The 22,563-nt window shown below is 32.0% G+C and overlaps 1 protein-coding gene across 1 annotated transcript in view; it reads right to left on the bottom strand.

The window, feature by feature from the left end:
* LOC139525219 (nephrin-like) overlaps positions 1-22,563 on the bottom strand; it is a 304,410-nt gene that overhangs the window by 114,078 nt on the left and 167,769 nt on the right. The window lies entirely within an intron of this gene.

The raw sequence follows: 22,563 nt of genomic DNA, 5'->3' as shown, positions 1-22,563 counted from the left end.
TTAATATGATAGGTCTTACTTGTCTCGGAGTAGAATTTTGCATATTTTCCCCAATGTTGATGTTGTCGTCATTGATGTTCTGGCGCGAATTTGCTGGGGAAGACTCTGGGTTACGAAATTTGTCAACTAATCTGAAAATAGCAGAGTAGTTGGATTCTCTGTGATAGTAAAGTATCAGATTACGAAGAGAAGCAGGCTTATATTTCTCAGTGGAATCGCGAATAGATAACATTCTACCATAGCCAACATGAGCATGGGTTCCCTCATTCCAATAGTGGTCATTTGGTAGGCAGGAAATAATTTTGCACTGGTCATATAATGTGTATTTTGAGCTGGATGGTGGATCAAAAATAAATTTAAATTCTGGATTCTCAACAGGGACTCCTTTAGAACGGTAGTTATGTATGGTATTTTCCCATATATGGAGAATAGGATGAAAGACTCCTGAGGCTTCGAGAAATCTACAAAAGAAATATTTAGTTTCAATCATATTACGGTAGATATGTTTTAGGTTTAAATTTCAGACAACTGAAAATATAATATTCTACAGATATAATATTTAATATATGAAATAATATAACTGTAAAGTATCTTTTTTTTAACATGTTAAACTGGTCTCAAAGATTCTCCTTTAATAGCATATATATATCAAAAACAAATACATTATATATTTTTTTCTTATCTGATAAACAAAAATGTATTTACATTTCTCTTTGATGTTCATTTTTCTTAAACTTGCATTATATTTTTCAGAACAATTAAACATATTAATAAACAATGTTAAAAGCTATTCCACAATAGGAGAGAAAACAGCTTAAATTACATAATTAGTAAAATGGAATGTTTGAGGACAAAAATACACCTTCTCATATTTTGCTATTGTCTGCATGCTGTGGTTCTTATCATTGTGTATGAGTATCACAAGAATTGGATGAGTAAAACTTAAGTTAGAGAGAGCAGAAATAAAAATTGGGATGGATGGATGGACTGTAAAAGGTAACACACAATGCTTCTTTCACCCTAAAGCAGGGGCATAACAAAAGTATGGTAAGTATATCATGTATATAGATTCAAAGTGTCATTTATTTTTTTTCATTTACACACTAAACTTTTAAACCAATAATATTTTTCTTCAAACACTCCTGCAATAAAATAAATAAATATATAGTTGAAAATTGCAAACTGAATAAAAAGATAAATTTATATCTAATTTTAACAAGTATTCAATTATACCTGGCTTTTTGAGTATTGTTTTCTTTGTGCGAGTTATGTTTGATAACATTTACAACTGTTCCTAGTGACTGGCAGGATTCTGTTGAGGTTTGCGCCTTTGCCATCAACTTTCTGTGTGAATTAAGAATACTGGTTTTATTTGATGGAAATTCGGGTTTTAACAGATCTATAGATATAGAGGGTCCGGTAGCAACAACTTTACACAGTTCAGAGGTTATGTCTATGACTACAGCTCTAGTAATCACGACCGCTACTTCTAGTTCTACTGATACTCAAACAGGTAATTTTCCAGTTTTTCAAACCCCATCTCCGTGTCGTAAGACTAATGATGACCTTGCAAGAAATGTCACTAAGTTTTCGACAAAAAATAATTGCAAGAGAATATGTTGAGCTGGTCTTACTATTGAATCATTCACAGGCTTCTTCTGGGGATAATCCGAAAGTCAATATTTCACAGAAACTTTTGATACAAACCCCCCTGGGGTACTTTCTATATTTTTATTGGTACAAATGTGCTGCAAAAACAGGGTAGCTTTTTATGTCCTGATGGTTAGATCAGAGTCCCTTTTTTATGTCTTGCTGATTAGAACACGGGGTTACTCTTTCATGCCCTGCTGTCGAGAACAGGTTTATTTTTAGCAATAAAAAAAACAACAAAAAAACAAACAAACAGTATGGATACTGGATATTGACACAGGTATGTCTGTTGCTTACATTAATAAATTGATCGGTGAAAGTCCATATATTTCTGAACATAAAGGACTCTGTCTAGAACAAGGTATACATTTTCTGAGCGTGTCCAGAACAGGGTAAACATTTTCAAATTCTGAGCATGTCTAGAACAGGGTATTTTTTTAAAATGTTTTCTGGTTAGAACGGTATCATTTGGAAAGTGCTGTCGGAACAGTTGTACCCGAAAAGATCGGCTCAGTATACCCGAAAATATAGTCAGTTACTCCCAGCCCTCCAGGAATACAACCAAGACAACAACAACATATAATTTTACACCATAAGTAACTGGACAGATGCGTTTTCAGTCTATATTAGTATATATTGAACTGCCCACTCGATTGTTTATCAAGATTTACTTGCGCACTAGGGTGGAAGTCTTACATTTTGTACGATGAATAATTATGTCTCAGAATGTCGCAAGATCCCGATGGTTTTGGGTCTGTTATTGGCCCTGACTTATGACTGCTCAATATGTATCCTCCGTCTGATATTGGTAATGGCAATAAGCACGGGGCGCTTTACATGTTACGCATTCAACTACCAAGGTTCATGCGTGAATCAATCATGTGCTTATACTCATTCTTGTTTAAGATGCTTTGATCAGCACCCACTTATGATTCTGTGTCCCAGACAAGACTGTTTTCCTACTAATGCAGGCGAAAATGTAAGATTTAAGTAACCTAGGCCTCAGTTTAGACCGAGATTTCTTGCACGTGTAAGCAACTCGTTGCAGTATCCCATCAAAAATATCTCGTATACTGGGCAATATATGAAGTGAATTTTTAGCAAAATGCAATTATATACAGTTGATTCTTAAGAGATATCAAGATTAGAAATTTTTGTGATATATAATTTTTCTTATACATGTATTCAATTTTGTATAGAATTTAGATTGTACTGACTCGAGTCCAAACTAATGTATCATCCATGGGATAAAGGATGGACTCCATTAAACACAACTGAATTAAAAAATAAATAAATAAAAGAACGTACTATATACAAATAGTGTAGATGCTTAGCTCCGGCTTGAGGGGGCTACATTTGGCTTAAGGTTACAATATGTTTAAGTTTTTTAAATTACCGCAAATAAATTTAACTTCTTAAGCACGGAAAACCGTATTATCATGTGAAAATAAATTAATCAAGAGCTGGGATCGGATGCTTAATCTGGTTAATTTTTTGTTAAATGTTAATTTTATCCTCTCAATTTAGCAACATTTGTTTTATCAGGAATAGATTAAACCAGTATATTGGCCCCGGAAGCACATTATATCAGACATTCCTATGGACTTTCACATGGTCATTTCGAAACTGGAATAAACTTTCAATTTAACAATTCAATAGCTACTAGTACAGCAAAGTTGTATACCCAGGCTTTAAATTCTGTTAAACAGTTTCAGGAAAGATTTTGGTCTTGCAAAAGTATGTCTTACGTCCTTGCAGGACATTATTGCTTTTATTGCATATATGTATAAATTAGGATTTGCTCATTCCACAATTTATTCGTAAACATTGATCAGGCTTAAACATCTACAATAAGCTAAATTATTATGAAGACTATACTCAAAATGTATCGCAAGCGATGGTCTTAAGCGTTCAAGGTTGCCTAGGGTTGACACTAGGCTGACTTTTTATGAGAGATATAGCTTCTTATTTTGTCAATATTGTCAGGTACATTTTGTATATGAAGTTCTGCTATGCTATTCAGGCGGTGTTTTCATTTGCTTTTCATGGTCTTTTTATGGTTGGGGAGTTTACAGTTCAAGATATGAGCAATTCATATTCTACAAATCATGCTTTAAACAAGAACGATGTCAAAATTAACAAGAAATAGGTATACATTTAATGGTTTCATCTAAGACTGATAAGTTTGGTAGAGGGTAACGATACACATTCCTGAGCAATTAGACAAATGTATACTTCCAGGTGTTTTATTGCTTTGCTTTTTGTGAGATAGACTTGTAGTAGGTGGACCGCTATTTTTTTCTTTTGATGGTTAGCTAGTTTGACTAAATACCAATTTTCTGCAATGCTCAAAAAATCTCTACATGCTTTAGGTATTTAACATTCTCGTTGTACGTCGAACTCATTCAAAATATGTATGGCCTATAATGGTTTACTTCTATAAATTGGAACTTGGATGGAGAGTTGTCTCATTGGCACTCATACCACATCTTCATATATCTTTATATGGAGACAGCTTGTGTGGTTGATGGATTATCCGATAAAAAGATTTAGGTCGTTTGAAAGTGGGTGCATACTTGTGTTACATATACGAACTACCGTTTAATTTTTGTATATTGCTGATTCTCCTATAAGGGTTTGGATTGTTAGGTCGTCAATTTATCATTATTAAGAATGTGATTGTGGAAGCACGACAACGCCCGGAAGGAGCTTATTTGGCTTTGAAGTCTTAGAATAGGTTGGGAGTGAAAATTTGATGGCAGGTTTGTTTTACCGGTGGATTAACTCTATCTAAGATGAAGAATCGCATTAGTATAATGCGAAGATTTGACGATCCTCCCAGCTATATTATAGTGCAAATTGGGGAAGAATATATATAATATATCAAACAAGCTAGGTTACCTACATTATCAGTTTTTTAAATTTATGTCAAGGTTACATAATGAATTGCCTGATACGACTTTGATTTGGTCTCGAGTTTTATTGCCAAGACTGCAATGGCGGTATTAAACAAAGGGAAGTGTAATGTATGGTCAAGTGCAGGCGTCGGTTAAATATATCATATCAGTTAATAAATGCTGTGGCCATTTCCCGCCAATAACAATCTTGATATTTTTTATGAGCATCTAAGATAAAAGTGATATCTACAATTTACAAAGCAAACGGTTGTTCGTTTTTCTTTGAAAAGATTTTAATGAAAAATTACATTTGTTCGTTTATTACGTAGTGGTACTTTAAAATAGCGGAGGAAAAATATGTACTGCTTAAAGGGGATTTCCCTCAGCAGGTGCACGACTTCATGTGATGTCTAGACTAGTGTGTACAGTAGTGTAGATGTGTATTTATTTTTCAGATGGTTTTACCCACATGTTTGAAACGTAGACACTCATTAAAAGGGCTAGTGGCGGCTGTTAATAGATTAGAGGAGGACAACCACAAAGCTTAAAGGAGTTTGCTCGTTTTCACAAGGATAATACATTGAATGATTTATCCATGGATGATCTAAGACAACAGGTTTGTACTATTCATTATTTCATTGTTTGACATGTTTTATCTTTTCCTATTACTGTAATAAGTTTATAGACAGTCATAAGGCTGCAAAGGGAAAATAATGTTGTATTTTTAATTATCAATGATTAGGGAATTATTGTGAATTCTTATGTTTTTTTATTTTAGTTTAGTTGAAATGTCTTCATTTACATGTTTCACGTGGATTGTAGGTGACGAGATTTCTCCTTGAAGTGCTCTTATTTTGATTCTTGGATATAGAGAGTGTTTTTATTTTTCTCTTCAGAGTAGTAAAACACTGGGAAGTTTAAATTCATTCAACATTCATGTTCCGGAATGGGGAAATGGAAAGTGGTTTTAATCCCAAAAAGGTACAAGTTGGTCAAGAATCAGCATGGGTAACACTTGGAGGTGAAATTCCTTCACTTACAACACACGTTCCATTGGCTGAAGAAGTTCTGAATGTTGCATGAAGTGTTCATTTTGATAATGGGACTTTGCCGTTACGTGATTCTGATCTCTTTTTAAGCGGTCAAACTCATCATCATTTGTTCTAGAAGGGACAGATAATAAAGATATACTAAAATGGTTAATAAATGGGGTATTTGCTACAGACTTTTTCAGACACTTTAAAGGAAATTTAAAGGGTCGTTTTTATGATTCGGAAATTTCACCAAATCAATATTTTCAAAATTTCTAAATTTGTAAGCAACATGTCGATTGTATTTTAAAATAATTATGCGAGACAATTGCTATGGAATCAGTTAAGTTGTTGGGAGCTGTTGGTGAATGTGAACCTCATAGAATTGTAATGACACTTACAATCGAACCGAGCAAGCCACGTTTATGGCGTCTGGCGTACTAAATTATAATCCTGATACCTTTAATAACTATTTACACCACTGGGTCGATGCCACTGCTGGTGGACGTTTCGTCCCCGAGGGTATCACCAGCCCAGTAGTCAACACTTCGGTGTTGACATGAATATCAATAATGTGTGGTCATTTTTATAAATTTCCTGCTTTCAAAACTTTGAATTTTTCGAAAAAAAAACTAAGGATGTTCTTATCCCAGGCATAGATTACCTTAGCCGTATTTGGCACAACTTTTTGGAATTTTGGATCCTCAATGCTCTTCAACTTTGTACTAGTTTGGTTTTATAAATATTTTGATATTAGCGTCACTAATGAGTCTTATGTAGACGAAACGCGCGTCTGGCGTACTAAATTATAATCCTGGTACCTTTGATAACTATTATGCCATGACGAACGTTTTTTAAATTTGTGGGTAAAAGATTTACCATTTCATCTTGAAACTTTGAAAGATATTCCTAGACTAGTACAAAAAGATACATTAATAGTAACATGTGATGAAAAGTCAGGTTACGACCATCTTAAACTTAGTCCAGATTCGTTTACATATTTTGGTATTCAGTTTGGGGGATTCTACATGACTTACACAACATTGGCCTTTGGTTGTAAAGCAAGCCCATTCATATAACAGTCAATAGGGATGTGTGTAATATCATATTTAAGGAAATTGAACGTACTGAGTACATGATACGATGACAGGTTTTCAGTAATTCTAGGGGACCATTGTAGTCGAGTGAGGAGAGAGTTTGAGGGTAGGAGGTTGATTTTTGTTATGCTAGAGGTTTTGACAAGGTTAGGGTATACTCTTTCACTTAAGAAGTGTTCATTAGTTACAGAATTTTGTAAGAAATTTCTTGTTTTTTTTGTTGATTCGGAAAAACAAGCTTTTATTCTACCAGGGGATAAGCGGAAGAAATCTATAGAGTTACGTGAATTAATTTTGTCTTCTAATGAGGTAGACTTTCGAACTTTACAAAAATTTTGAAAGTGTATTGTTGTGCAGTTAGCTGTACCTGACTGTAAGCTTTTTGCAGGGAGGTAAATGCTGCTATTTCTTTTTGTACTAAGTGTAGTAGACCTGTTAGGTTATTTTGACTTCTTAACTAAAAGATAAGATTGAATATTTGAGATTTTTGGATGAATCGAAAGGCTACTCAAAATGGGGACCATAATTGCATAATAAAATTGAGACGGTTACAGACTCTTCAGGTTATAGATATGGGGCATTTGTGAATTTAGGTGAGAAGCATTTGACTATGGCTGATTATTGGTCGGCTGATGAACAAGACCTATTCACCAAAAGGAGGCTGAAGCCATTTTGAAGGCATTGCAGTCTTTGGGTAAATCTTTATTAGACTCTCGGGTTGATGTATTAACTGAGAGCATGGCGGTAATAGGAGCCTGGAATAGTCAAAGGAGCAAATGTCCAGCCTTGAATTGCATTATGAAGGCCTTTTGAAGTTGGTCGCTAGGCAAAATGTTGATTTGCATCTTAGTTTTGTTCCATCTGAACAAAATAAGGCTGATGGTCCTTCTAGAGTTTTGAACACGGCTAAACATATATACACGAATTAGTTATATTAAATGCCTTCCAGTGTTTTGTTTTTAAATTCGTAGAAGTATTTTCATTTTTTCGGGGTTTTTTTTCATCTTTTTTTATATTTTGAATGAAAAAGACCACAATGTGTAACGCTGATTCATCTGTAAATAAACTGTAAGCAAACTATCATCTATCTTAAAAACCTGTATGAGATGTACTTACGCTTAAGATGAATATATGCTGTAGTATTGAGTGGAAAGTAGTTAATATCTGTATAACCCGCTTGACATGTAACGGTGGATGCATCATTCGGAATGGTGGATATAAATGTGTGCTGTGCTGACTGTTTACCAGTAAAAGTAATTCCAAATATTGTTAGCTGTACGTCAGGAGCTGGCTGACCTCCTGAAGCTGTACATTTAATAGTCATAGACTTGCCTTCTGTTCCATGTATCTTATTGTCTAGAGTTAGATTGTTTATAGTTACAGATGTTGGTCCAACTACAAATTACAATACCTGATTACTTGAAAATGAATATTCCTAAATCTTTCAAATCAACAGTAACTTAATAAACACGTCTTTATTCAACATAAAAAAAACCAACAAATAAAAAAATCATGAATAAATTAAATAGAACGACTGAGAACGTTAAATTAAAAAATTAAAAAATGAGATGAAGCCTTAGATTTTTGTTTCATTTCTAAAATAATGAACTCTGAAATCAAAGCGCATTTTGTTTATTGAACAGCTTGTACACAAGTACAACTTGTTGATTTCGGACTCGGACTTCTCTTAAACTGAATTTTAATATGTGTATTGTTATGCGTTTACTTTTCTACATTGGCTAAATGTATAGGGGGAGGGTTAAGATCTCATAAACATGTTTAACACCGCCGCAAGTTTGCGCTTGACCCAAGTAAGGAGTCTCTGGCCCTTGTTAGTCTTGTATGATTTTTAATTCTAGTTTCTTGTGTATAATTCGGAGTTAAGTATGACGTCCATTTCCACTGTACTAGTATGCATTTTAAAGGACAAGCCGAAGGACGCATCCGGGTGCGGGAGTTTCTCGCTATATTGAAAACCCATTAGTAGCCTTCTGCTGTTGTCTGCTCTATGGTCAGGTTGTTGTCGCTTTGACACATTCCCCATTTCCTTTCTCAATTTTATTGATAAAACTGTTCTGTTGATAATGATACTACAACTCCGAACTACAATAAAGAAAATGTTTATCATATACTTATAGACTAAATGACGCACGATTTTTACCGTATGATAATAGCATTTAATCAACGTATATTCCATATTTTTCTAATTGGTGCTTAGCGGGCTGATATGAAAAGTTTATCACATGCTTCGCTTGTTATCACATGCCTTTCCGTAACGTTATCACATGGCATTGCGGTTATACTCGACAAATTCCAGGAAATAACCTTAATGCTACATTTTCAGTGAAAAACGTTTCAAGGTACATGTAGTGTAAAAACAATTATTTGAATACTGGAAAGTATATTGTGTAAAATAATAATAATGAAAAAAAGAACCCAAACAAATTATTAAATAAATTATTTTTTTAAAAGATTAACTGAAAAATAATTTAAAAAGTTACTTTAAAAAATGTTTTCCAAACAATGTTCATTATGTATATTGGTGAATTATTTTGTCCATATTAAAATGTTTTTTTCTTTGTTGGGGCATATGATAAAAAGATTTCATACCTATAGTAGGTAATTATGCTTCTCGATTTTTTTCGTTGCACAAAAATAAAGCGAAATAAGGCTCGCCTTTTCAATGATGAAGGTCGTTTACTTTCATAACTTTCATCTAAATGGTTAATTAAAGTGCAATGGTTCTTAACACGACTTGTATACATTTCAAATTTTAGAATTATTTTTGACAATGTTTAAGGGCATTTAGGTCATGAAGCGTTAAACACCAGAACAAAATGTATTGTTCATTTATTGTTAAACCATCATTAAAATTGTATCAGATCAAAATGGTGGGGCTGAAAATATGCTTCTCTCACATGATTCCATAATTTTCTGTCAAATTTATAGATTGATATTATAACAAAAAGTGATTTGATCGAATATATATCATTATACAGTATGCAGACAAAACCTCTCCTATACTTAAAAACCCAGCACACCCTTTAAATGTTTCCCTTCGTTATCTACAGAGGTACTGTATTCAAAATATTCAGGTCTGAACAGAAATGTTGACGATACCCATGTTGTCTGTGACGAAAAAGAGAAATATCAGCAAAAGCACAGCTATAAATTATATAGGAAATAACAGATATTTTGTCACAATACAATCAGACTGTTCATGAAAAGCTGGTCTGAAATTGAAAAAAAAATGATTCAAGGTATGAAACAAATAATAAGGAAAAGTTCTCACAAAAACAAATTCCGACGCAGTGTCTATGTTACGATAAATCCATTTTAATACTTTTAATTCGTACATAGAGTGATCTACCATTTAACAAAATACTAGAACGCAAGGCATATCTTAAGTTCAGGCATGAAAAAGAGACGATACCTAGGGGACATTCAGAACTAATAAGTTGAGAGAAACTGACAACAAAATTTCACAGAACACCACACAGACAACGACTGAGTAACACAAACTCCATCAAAGAACTGGGATGACCACGTTTGTTCCGAAATAGTATAGTAACACTAGTAGTGTAGGTACTCCTAAAAGTAACGTTAACATGTTATATTGTGATAAGGGATCACGTTATGGCATGACTTTTGTCTATGCATAAGACATAACCAAGTTCGTAAAATATAAATTTTCGAACCTTTAATATGAAATTCTGAAATTAAAACACGTGTTTAAAAAAAAGTATAAACATGACTGTTACCAGAAGATTATTAAATATTACGCTAAAAAACACACATTTTATCAATGAAAACTAAAAGCAACACAACCCTCTTTGAATAAACTAGTCAGCACTAATGATATCTGTTATGTAGCTCATGATTAGTAGAAATATTCAAACTAAGTGATGTCACAATTATGCAAAACAAAGACGGATATTTGTCATCTGTAACAAAAGTATTGCATAACGGTCAATAAGTTCGTGATTTTGTCGATTTTTGTCTCATTATTTTCACAAGACATTACAAATTACTCTTATACATTGAACATTAATTTCCTAAAATCAAGCCTTTAGAAAACTTGCAAAATCTCCTAGATTCATGTACTTAGATAATTGGCAAAATCTGGCAAACTGATGCATATTAGATCAAGACGAGCGACAAGCTTTACCAAAATATATTCAACCTGCGAAAAAATGATGTAATTATAGAATAGTGAGTATCAATCCATCAAACAAAATAAACACACAAGAAATCTCAAAGAAAGAAAATTCTTCTTTTATTAGTGTTCTTTACCCTGAAGTCAACGTTATACCTTCCAAACACAACACAATTTCTCAACTTTTAAGTGTTTGATGGTCTTTTTCACCGCTTTTATCAATTCATTGGCTTATGTCGATCATGCAGGATCTGATTATTAAAAACACAGATTAAGATTAAATAAACAAATAACAAACTATAATAGGCCAGTGATAATTGAAAGTGGAACATTCATTCGAATGAGTGATTAAATTATATTGACTATCAAAAGAACCAGTTCAAACTTTATTTTGACTAAGGTATTTCAGAAATAACTGATTACTTACTAATTGCAGTTAGTGTTAGTCTTTTAGTATTTGGTGAAACTATGCATTCATATCTTCCCTCGTCACTTTTCCTGATGTTAGCTATATTCAGATGATATTCTCCAGCATCATGATTACCAGAAACAGATAATCTATTATATAATTCTGAGGACAAAGTGTCTTTATTAATATACAAATTTTCTGTATACAACAATGGTGTTTCTCCAACCAATTTATACCATCTAACGTTCTGTGAACTGGTTTTTGTATAAGGACAAATTAACTGTACTGTTGATCCAATTAATGAAATTAGATCAGCATCCGACAGACCTTTAACAAAGAACAACATCTTCTTTTATTATCATTATATATATAGTATCACTTCACAAATTAAACTACAAGCTCTGTATCTGTAACCTGATATTTATCATTTACACAAAGTTGCAACAAGCCTTTAATTATATATATTTAATTTGAACGTAACTTATGAGTTTTATTTAGACGATATTAGAGTCTGGTATACAAAATTGTAAGCCTGCCGTGAGTGGGTTTTTTGTTTTCAAGATATAAAACAAATACTAAGTACACTAAAATTGACAAAACAAATCATCTTTTAGGGACAATTACTCCAATGAGGAGTCGTACCAACGATTTTAGATCTTTCAGCTTATTGATATTTCTTATCTTGTTATATTTTGCTATGTATGGAGTTTCTTATTATCACCCATTTTTTCAAGCAAAATCAAAATATATCAGTCAAATTTGTAATTTCTTGACAAATCAAATTAAAACGAGTGAACTAATTCTTTTTTGTCGTGTTGGAATTGTTTTTCTTTTTAAAGTTTCTTTCTAGGTACCGTATTATAGTTTAAAACCCCTGTTGCCACAGAAATATGTCTTACATATTTGTAATTGCGGGCACCAAAAATTACCATTTAAAAAGGAGAACTAACGGTGTATTCTATATAAAAAAAAACTGAGAAACGAGAATCACTTGTGAACCACATCAACAAACGAACACCATTGAGAATCAGGTTCCTGTTTTAGGTAAAGTGCAAACAGATGCAGCGGGTTCTCATTTGCCAAATGCAAAATCTTAATTGTAAAATGTAATTTTCTGAACAAGTAACATATTCATCCGTTTTTTGTTCCGTAATGTTTCGTGAATGTCTATGTTTATGATCATGAAATATGTTTTCCTAATGTGTAAACGCAATCATGTCTTAATTTGAGTAACGTTTTGTCTTTGTTCATTACATGAAATTCTACATTTCTCAATTTGTGAAATAATATTTCTTTATTTCAATTAAATGTCATAATTCTCTATCGTACATGTAACTATGAAATTATAAATTTCCTAAATTGTAAAATGGAATTAAAAGGTTTGTATAGGACGTATACTTAACTTTATTTTAATCGAAACATCAAATCTCTTTATCTGTGAAACGAAGTTCTTGGTTAAAGTCACGGTTTCGGAAAATGTGTCAAAGTCATTGTTACGTTGACAGCTCAAGAAAACTAGAAGTTACAAATCATGAAGTTTTTTTAAATCAAGAAATGGAATAGTTTAACAATATTTCACACGAGGTCACAGTTGATCCATTTATACTCGTGAATTTCCAACTGGTGCACAAGCAACTCATATCCAAAATGTTTAAGTATTTATAAGCATTAAAGTGTTTATGTTCTATTACATAAAACATAAGGTTTGTGGTTTTTAAATAAGTAAAACATATTCCTATCCCATATTCTATGCATGTTTCCGTCAAGGTTATTCCACCACAGATCATATTCTTATGCTTTATTTGAATTGCAAGAATAAAAGAAACAAATTTTTATCATAAAAGTGTAGAAATAATCTTAAAAAAGTCTTAAAATTCAAACAAGTATGTTCAACTCTTCGAGTTTTAGAAACTTTGTAAATGTATTACATCTGTTTTAGTGAATGTCTATCCTCCTGGATAAAAAACAGCTATAAGTTTGTTATCTTTTTTTATAAATATTAAATATAATAATATTATAAAGTCATTTTTATTTTACACCCGCTGTATACAATATTTGTTACAGGTATCATTGTAAAATTATATTCTCTGTAACTATGTATGTGGTTTATGAGAATAAAGACCTTTCATAAATTCGTTCATTCATAATTATTCCGTATTTGTATCAATCAAATTATTATTCGAACAGTTTCGGATAATCTGTTACCTCTAACAAAGAATGACCAGATTTAGATATATCTGATTTGAAAACAAAATACATCAGATTGCAATCAAAAAGTTGTTTTTTATTGTATTTGTATATCTCTATTTAGATAAAATGACATGACAACTGTAATGCCTATGAATGAAGAAAATGTTGGATACGCACTTGTTGATAACAATTTGCAAAGGTTCCAGTTAACCTGAATCCACAGCTTGCCTTTTCAAATAACGAAATGAATAATTCCTTAAATGTAGTAACGATTTAGAATCAGGAAATTTAATTAAACAAATAAAGTAATATCAATTCACAGATAACTAAATTCAAATGTAATGCAACGAAAAAATTCAAAACAAAGACGTTAGCGAATTAAGATTTGACATCTTCACATTGAGGAGATGCATCTCATAAATCAAGAAATATGTAGACATTCAAGTAACGAATAAAAAATGCTTGTCACGTCTGGAGAAACTTATAGAATTGCATTTTACAAACTAATCAAATTATTATTTTGGCGGATATTCCGTTCTGTATAGGTGAATTGACATTGTCTGGCTATATATAGACAGCAAACGACTATTATTTGGCAGTGAATACTTAGTTAAAACAATGAAAAACGTTAATTTAATAGAAGCTACAATTCTATGTTGATCAATTTGTCTTAAGCGTATGCTCGGCATTATTTTCTAAGTTAAACCTAAATCAAATCTAATATACACGGGTTTGCCAGAAACATGTATTGTACTTACGTATTATAGAAATGGAGCAGCAAACTAACAATACATGCATCGTCATATCTTTTCTTCAATATTTGTCATTTCAAATCCTTTTGAAAACAAAAGATAAACGTTTAGAGCTGACGTTTCAATATTTTTACCCTTTCATTTTCCAAGAATTTCCTTGATGCCAAATATGCATAATACCTATGAAAAACGGAACGACATAGCACGTCAATATGATTAAAATCAAATCTCCTCACTCGCTCATTTTGTTATGCTCATTCAATCCCACGCTGCGACCAAGCATAAAAATATAAGCGAATGAATAACTACGTTGTAATGCAAGATTTGTTTGTATATCTGATGTTAAAAGATCACAGATAGACTGACAGATGGACTGACATAAATGGCGGTCACTACATTTTGTCTGATATTTTGCTGGATTGGTAGGTAGGTATTTGATTGATAAGTGAAGTATTGTTTTCAAAACAACTTTCTTAAATATAGTGTTTAGTTTCACAAATATTTGGAAATTATCATTATTTAAATTCTTTTTATTGTTTGCATAATTTTTCTTGAACTAGGACACTTTTTAACGGTTCAGTGTATGCTAAAATTCACATTAGGATACATTATATCGATATGCTTTATTTTGGTGCTTTTGAAAATTAACATGTTTTACGTTTAAGAATAGTGCTGTTTTTTGGTTTTTTTTATTATTTTGTAAGGATTCATGTTAAGAGTAACATCATTCATTTTAAACATATTTTTTAAACTTCAAATTATATATTTCTCATATTGAATCATACATCAAAAAATGTTTTAATCGATTATGAGAAATTAGTTTCATTGCGAATATCGAAGAGTGACTAGTATTAGTGACATTATTTTCAATATTCAAACCAAAACAAATGTATTAAACATGGCTTGATACACAATAGATATAGGAAGATGTGGTGTGAGTGCCAATGAGACAACTCTCCATACAAATAACAATTTAAAAAGTAAACCATTATAGGTTAAAGTACGACCTTCAACACGGAGCCTTGGCTCACACCGAACAACAAGCTATTAAGGGCCCCAAAATTACTAGTGTAAAACCATTCAAACGGGAAAACCAACAAGCCTTTTTTTCCAAAGAAGTCAAAATCTGACCGAGAAACTCGCAAGATATCAGAATTAAGAAGATGTTTGAATTCATTTCTGAGAGCAGTGGGGTATCTACAACTAGATAAACAAGTTACTTTCCTTTAAAAAAGAAATGCAATCGTGAATCCAAACTCCTGTTTGATACAAACGATCAGACTCAGACAGATTATAGTTAGATAAAGATCCATAGTTGTACCTTATTTCTGTTGTATAAATAAAGACAACTGCAGTATACCGCTGTTTAAAAGCTATTATGTCATTAAGCAAAAAAAAAAAAAAAAATATACGTAACACATTAAAACTGAGTGAAACACTCTATAAGATATATAAATTGACATGGATTGTCAATGTAACTGCTGTTCAATGTGGGTGGGTGGGGGCGGGGGGATATTTTTGTTAAAAGAATATGTTTATCTATCTCCGCTACCTCTCTTTTGCCAGAAAGATAACACGACAAAATTCCTAATAAGAGTCACCCTCTTGATGTTCATTATGAGTGGCTGTTTTTGGAAGTAAAGTAAGTTTTCTGGCAAAAGTTGAAATGCAAATGAGAAGAAATTAATCATATTTTTGTTTGTGTTGCTAGTTTGAAAAAAATTCAAAATTCTAAGCTGTATTATCATTTGATTATCCCGTACAAACTTTTTGTTTGGAAAATCAAATCAAACTAGTTTCTATATTTTGTCAATGGCTATCATATCCATAAATGTTTGGCCTCGATCTATTTGTACCACAGACAAAAACACTCCAACCAAACATATGGAGCGAAAGAGTTGAACCCACATCTTTATACTAGTTCAAACAAATTCCTCTTTTTATTTCTAGCTTTCTGATAAGAATAAGAACAAAAATAAGAATTTTATAAGTCTAAAATCCATTAATAGGATTGTTTTTAAGGTAAAAAAACCAACATATAAGTAACAAAATATTAGAAGACAATACATGTAGCTTTAAAAATATATATATCAATATTTGTTACAATACTGTTTTTAATAACAAGTCTTCTCTATAAAGTTATCATTTCAAATATCTTGCTTATATATTACATTATAATATTAGTCATCCATCCTTCATAGTTCATATATTTACATTATAGTTGTTTCTCTCAAAATACATTTCACTTGTACTGTTAACAATGATATTTATATATCCCATTTTTCACAAGAAAATATAAAATCAAATTTGTTTTCATTGTTCATTGATTTAAACATGGGTTAATATTATAAATTTCATTCAACATTTTGATACTAAGTTTTCATTGTTCTGTTCATATTATGATAAAATGGAATTCATCTTCCACCTCTTTTTGTGACAGACTGAATGAGGCAGTAATAAAGAAGACACTGTAGTATAGTTATGTTCAGTAAGCAAAACATAAATGTTGTTTTGCCAATCGCCTGTCGGTACTGAATGTATATCCCCCTTCAACGGGACTCAAATCTGTCGGGGAAAATATACAACACAATGAAATGTACGTACATTACCTGTTTAAATCTTTTGATGGTGAACAAGTTCGTTTGAGTATGGACTAATATCAACAATAAGCATGAAACATCATGATTTATAGGTTTTAAACAAAATTTAATAAGTAAAATATGTTTTTCCAACAATTGTAAGAAACAAAAAGTTTGAGTTGTTCTACGCCTCGTATTATACATTTAAACAAGGACGTTCATAAATAATGAAAAGTAGTACCGGCTCAACTACTTTAATATTCATAAGGACAAGTGATATCGGGTCAGTGACTGTATATCACAAAGAAATATACAGTCAACGCATCTTCATTGATCAAATAGAACGAGTGCAGTATAAAATAGAAATTGTTAATGTTGATTTTTTTTAATTTTGAGATGACACATACGATCATTCAAATCTTGTATAGAAAGTAAAAATTGTCGTGGTCATAGCTGTTCTAATTAAGCCCCCGTAAGACAAAAGCTATAAATGTCAATTAAATCTTAGTCTTGTATGAATTATTTCCATAAAAATCAGTAGGACACATGTGTTCAATCCTTATTATTCTTAACCCAAACTATTGTTTTATTGGCACCTATGTACTGTCAAATCCACAGCTGACATGTTTTAACTAATAGCTAGCCGAAATATTCATGGTTATAAGAAAAACGGTTGTTCGATAGTTCGTTTTTTGAATTGGAATGTGAACACAACGAAATTAACATTGCGTTTACACATAAGTTACGATACATGTGGATTTAATAGGGAAATGTAGAACCAGCAATCAATTTGTGATCTCTGAGTCTGTGCTAAGTATAGATATATCGAGAATTTTATCTTGCTGTTGTTTACAAAGCGACAGATCATATTAGAATGTTTGATATTTGGTGTAGAATAGTTTTTTTTATATTGCACGAGCTTCCATGAGCACAATGTAATTAAAATGAGAGGTGTACAACGAAATTCATGAAAGTACCTTTTACTGTATATTAAGGCTTGAACAAACCTATGTAGAACAAAATTGTGTTGATCTGTAATGATTTCAATATTTTAAAGCTATATTTTGCTAATGTTATTTCTTAGAATATTGTGTGCAATATTTAGGTCAAATAAATAACAATATAACACAATATACAATTGAAATGTGTTTTTTTTAGATTGTTGTATACATACAATAATGTTGTATTATCTTTAGATGTATTATGGTAATGATCAGAATTAATATACTTATGCTCATGACTAATAATATTAGTATATTTGTTATTCTTATTATAGTGTTGATTTGTTAATTGTTATGCACATTTATCTTGGTGGTAACATTTTTTTCTTATTTTCCTATTAACATTTTTATTTTTTACACTGTGTTTAGCAGTTGCAATATTTTAGAAAAGATCATCGTAAGTGTCATTTAGTGTTCATGAACATATCGTTTGACTGTCGTAAGATTATTCTCATGTACGTCCTGACATATGTCTTATGATACATCGGTAAACAGACGTCTCCCTTTTTTAGTTTGTAAACATAAACAGTATTCTCTTTTTAAATGATTGCACCCTAATAGTTAAGCGAATATTAATATTCTTTTTAAGTTTCAAGATAATATAATTCAGTGTACTTACATGGTCGGATACGGAACACGGAAGTAAACAACATATGATTACAGCTACGGATATTTTTTATACTTCCTCTTTTACTTAAATCATTTTATTACTACAGGTATACTAATTTAGATCATTAATTTTGTTTATTTAAAGAATTGTCAACTCTTGTAACCTTAAAGTGTTACATAGATAGAAGAGATGCGTATTGTATGTTGATTAAACTTTAAACTGGAAATAAAGTGGGCTTATGTTTGATTAGTTATCAAAGGTACCAGGATTATAATTTAGTACGCCAGACGAGCGTTTCGTCTATATAAGACTCATCAGTGACGCTCATATCAAAATATTTATAAAACCAAACAAGTACAAAGTTGAAGAGCATTGAGGATCCAAAATTCCAAAAAGTTGTGCCAAATACGTCTAAGGTAATCTATGCCTGGGATAAAAAAAAATCTTAGTTTTTCGAAAAATTCAAAATTTGGTAAACAGAAAATTTATAAAAATGACCATATTATTGATATTCATGTCAACAACAGAGTGCTGACTACTGGGGTGGTGATACCCTCGGGGACGAAACGTCCACCAGCAGTGGCATCGTCCCAGTGGTGTAAATAGTTATCAAAGGTACCAGGATTATAATTTGGTACGCCAGACGCGCGTTTCGTCTATATAAGACTCATCAGTGACGCTCATATCAAAACATTTATAAAGCCAAACAAGTACAAAGTTGAAGAGCATTGATGATCCAAAATTCCAAAAAGTTGTGCCAAATACGTCTAAGGTAATCTATGCCTGGGATGAGTAAATCCTTAGTTTTTCGAAAAATTCAAATGTTTTAACAACGCTGATAGCACAATAAAGTGCACCAATAAAATATGAACATGAATATATTGAAAATATCTAACAGAAAAAGGAAAGCTTTTATAAATTGGAAGCGCATTTCATCACGTGTCTCTTCTAAATTGTACATGCTTTTAATTATACCACAAGACCTTTCTAACTAAATGCAGAGATGGGTCCAATAAGTTTCTATGTAATTGATTGAATTACAATACTTTGTCAATGTACGATGAAATTGAATTAATGATTGTATCATTTCTATAAGTATATAATTAAAATAATGATTACATCAATTCTTAAAGTACGGAATTGAATGAATATTCATAGAATTTGTTCGTATGTACACTTAAATTTAGGTGTCTTGTGATGTGTATAGGACAGCTTCGATAAACTGAACCCTGGATTCTGTAGTCCTACTTCTGTATACGATTAGTTAGGATTACTCAAATACTTATTTTCACTTGTGTATTTTAAGTAATCAAATAGTTAAACAATTAGGTACATGTAAACATGTATATGTTAAAAAGGCAATACAAGCTTTACCTTTGTTATATTGGTGTAAATTGTAAATTCCTGAATATAGGCTGTGTCGCAAAACTTTTATGTGGGATTTGAACATTTCCAACAGATATAAAAGAACATTGAGTAATGATGTAAAAACAATAATGGCAAAATGTGGTCTACAAGATGTGTATTTCAATCAAAACTCAGAACGACGACCAACGGCTCAAATCGTATCTTGTGTTGAGAACAAACTCGTTAAACTGCATCAATAAAAATGGCTAAATACATTGAAAGATATGCCTAAATTACGAACATATAAAAACATAAAAACTGACTACAATGTAGAGCCATACTTGAAAAAGTGTTTAACAAGACAACATCGATCAGTGATAGCCCGGATGCGAAGCGGAACTTTACATTTAGAGTTTGAAAAGGACAGATTTCGTAATGTGCCACTTGACCAACGCGTTTGTAAAATGTGAAAATATACCGACGTAGCTAGATGATACAATATATTATCGCTATTTTACGCATTTTTTCTTTGATCTTGCTAACTGATAATTTCCTTCCTCAGCGGAGTCAAGTGATATGAAAATGGCGTTTAGTGACAGGAAAATTATCGCTAGTAACAATGGGAACTTTGTCTTTATAGGTGAAATAGCAATAAACAGATTATAATTGGTCATGTCAACTCGATTGCTATTACCGGCTCAAGCAACACTGGGGTAAAGCTGATGACCGTAACTGCATTCACGGTCATCCCAAGATGTCGGATGAAAAATTAGGTCAGTATCTGTATTGTCTGTTACAGTGTTTCTATATCATTTTCTTTACAAAGTATACATCGATACGATGTAAATTTATAAAAGATCAAAAATGTTTAAAACAAACACTTCATCTGTTGATACAGTCGGTAAATGTTTTAATACAAATATTTTAGCGTAACGGTAGTCGGCCATCAGTGTAAAAAAAATCACGTCTTACCCGGCTCTCAAGATTTGATTTTGTTGTGAAATAGTCCATTACTTATACTATTATCGTCTTATGTGCGATTGTAAACTTGTTTTTCTGTTTATTCATTTATTTTGCGATCGTTGTTTGTCTTTTGTCGTTTTCCATTTATTGCCGTAGCATTGTCCGTTCATTTTAGGCAGTCATGTGCGTTTGACTTTAAATAATCCTTCTGATATCCTTACTTTTTATTTTATTGTATCTGTTTTATAACATTTTCGTTCATAACTGGTTTTAAAAACCAGAAGCTTTCGTTTAAAATAGAGTTTTAATATTATTGCAGAAGAATGAGAAGATGAATATGAATTCATTCAAATTTATACTTGACCAAGTTTTGATAAATTCTGCGCAATAGAAAAATGTACAAGGGTGTACCTGAAATAAATTTTATTATGACTCAGTTACTAATATTGTACAGCATAATAATACAGTTTTAATTCGAATTACACCAAGAAGGGCATTTCCGATGATTAAAATAAATAATTAGCAAAATCTGTCAAGTTTCATTAAAAACGGAAAACAATTCTTCACCGTAAACGATTAACCCTCTATAATTTTTTGTCGGCAAAAATCCGGTACCCAAAAATCCCTGGACCTCAGGTCGGCAAACTATATTTTTACACAGGTTATTACAGATGTTAGACCACATGTTCAATAATCTTAGCTGGAAATTACAATCGGTGAGTAGAAATTATCACTATTTTGAAGCATGTCTATCGAATAATCATGGATTTATAATTTTGAAGGGAAAATGTGCACATTTGTCGGCTTACAGACCTTACAATTTGTTCTCATTGGCGGATCCAAAGGGGGAGGGGAGGGTTCGAACCCATTCCTTTTTTTTGGCAACTCAATGCATTTGAATGGGGACATATAGTTGGACCCCCACTTTTTTGTCCTGGGTTGGAACCCCCCCCCCCTTTGAAATGGCTGGATCCGCCACTGATCCTACGAAATCTATATTTAGATACCCCGATAGGCTATATAGCTATGAATCAATGTTCTATATTACCACACTAGTGCAAAGTTGCATATTCCAGGGAAAATATAGGCTTTGAGCTTCAATGTTAAAGTTGAGCATCATAATAAATCATTGAAAGTCATAAAAGGACACCGTTCCCCTCCCCTATTATCATGTGTATGTCATTTATTCCCTTAATTATTTTGCCTTCATCACCCTGAGGCCTGAGTGGAATACAGAAAAGGTTACTCTATATCTTCCCCTTTTTTGTGGGAAAAATTAGGCACATCAGGTCCAAATGGAATAACTTTTACAGAATGAGCTTTTGCAGTGCTTTGTATCTACGGTCTGGAAAAATTTCAATATTGATCAAAGTTTAGATTAGACGAAGAAATGACCCACTGTGCATTACATGTGGTATGTGCACTTTTAGGGCTATTTACTAAAATAGCGCTGATAAGGTTTTTCAAAGGTAACTTTACAAGCAATTAATGAAATATCCAAATCAATGAATGTGTTTGTAGATGTTTTGTGTTCTGTTAAATTGTGCCTTTTAAAATTGTTATACGATGATGACTGATGTACCCATATTTTGACTATTTTATTTATTGTGTCTGTTTAGTTTACGCATCAATGTAAATATAACGGAATTTGACGAGACTGTCATCAAAGTGAGAGAGTTAGTGCTATAAAACCAGGTTTAATTCACCATTTTTTACATTTGAAAATGCCTGTACCAAGTCAGGAATATTACAGTTCTTGTCCACTCGTTTTGGATGCGTTTTGTTATTTGATTTTGCCATGTGATTATGGACTTTCCGAATTGATTTTCCTATAAGTTCAGTAATTTTGTGATCTTACTTTTTTCTTGTACTAAGTGCAAT

Source organism: Mytilus edulis, chromosome 5, assembly GCF_963676685.1.
Source record: "Mytilus edulis chromosome 5, xbMytEdul2.2, whole genome shotgun sequence".
Classification (NCBI taxonomy): Eukaryota; Metazoa; Mollusca; class Bivalvia; order Mytilida; family Mytilidae; genus Mytilus; species Mytilus edulis.
This window is presented reverse-complemented; position numbering and strand designations above follow the sequence as displayed.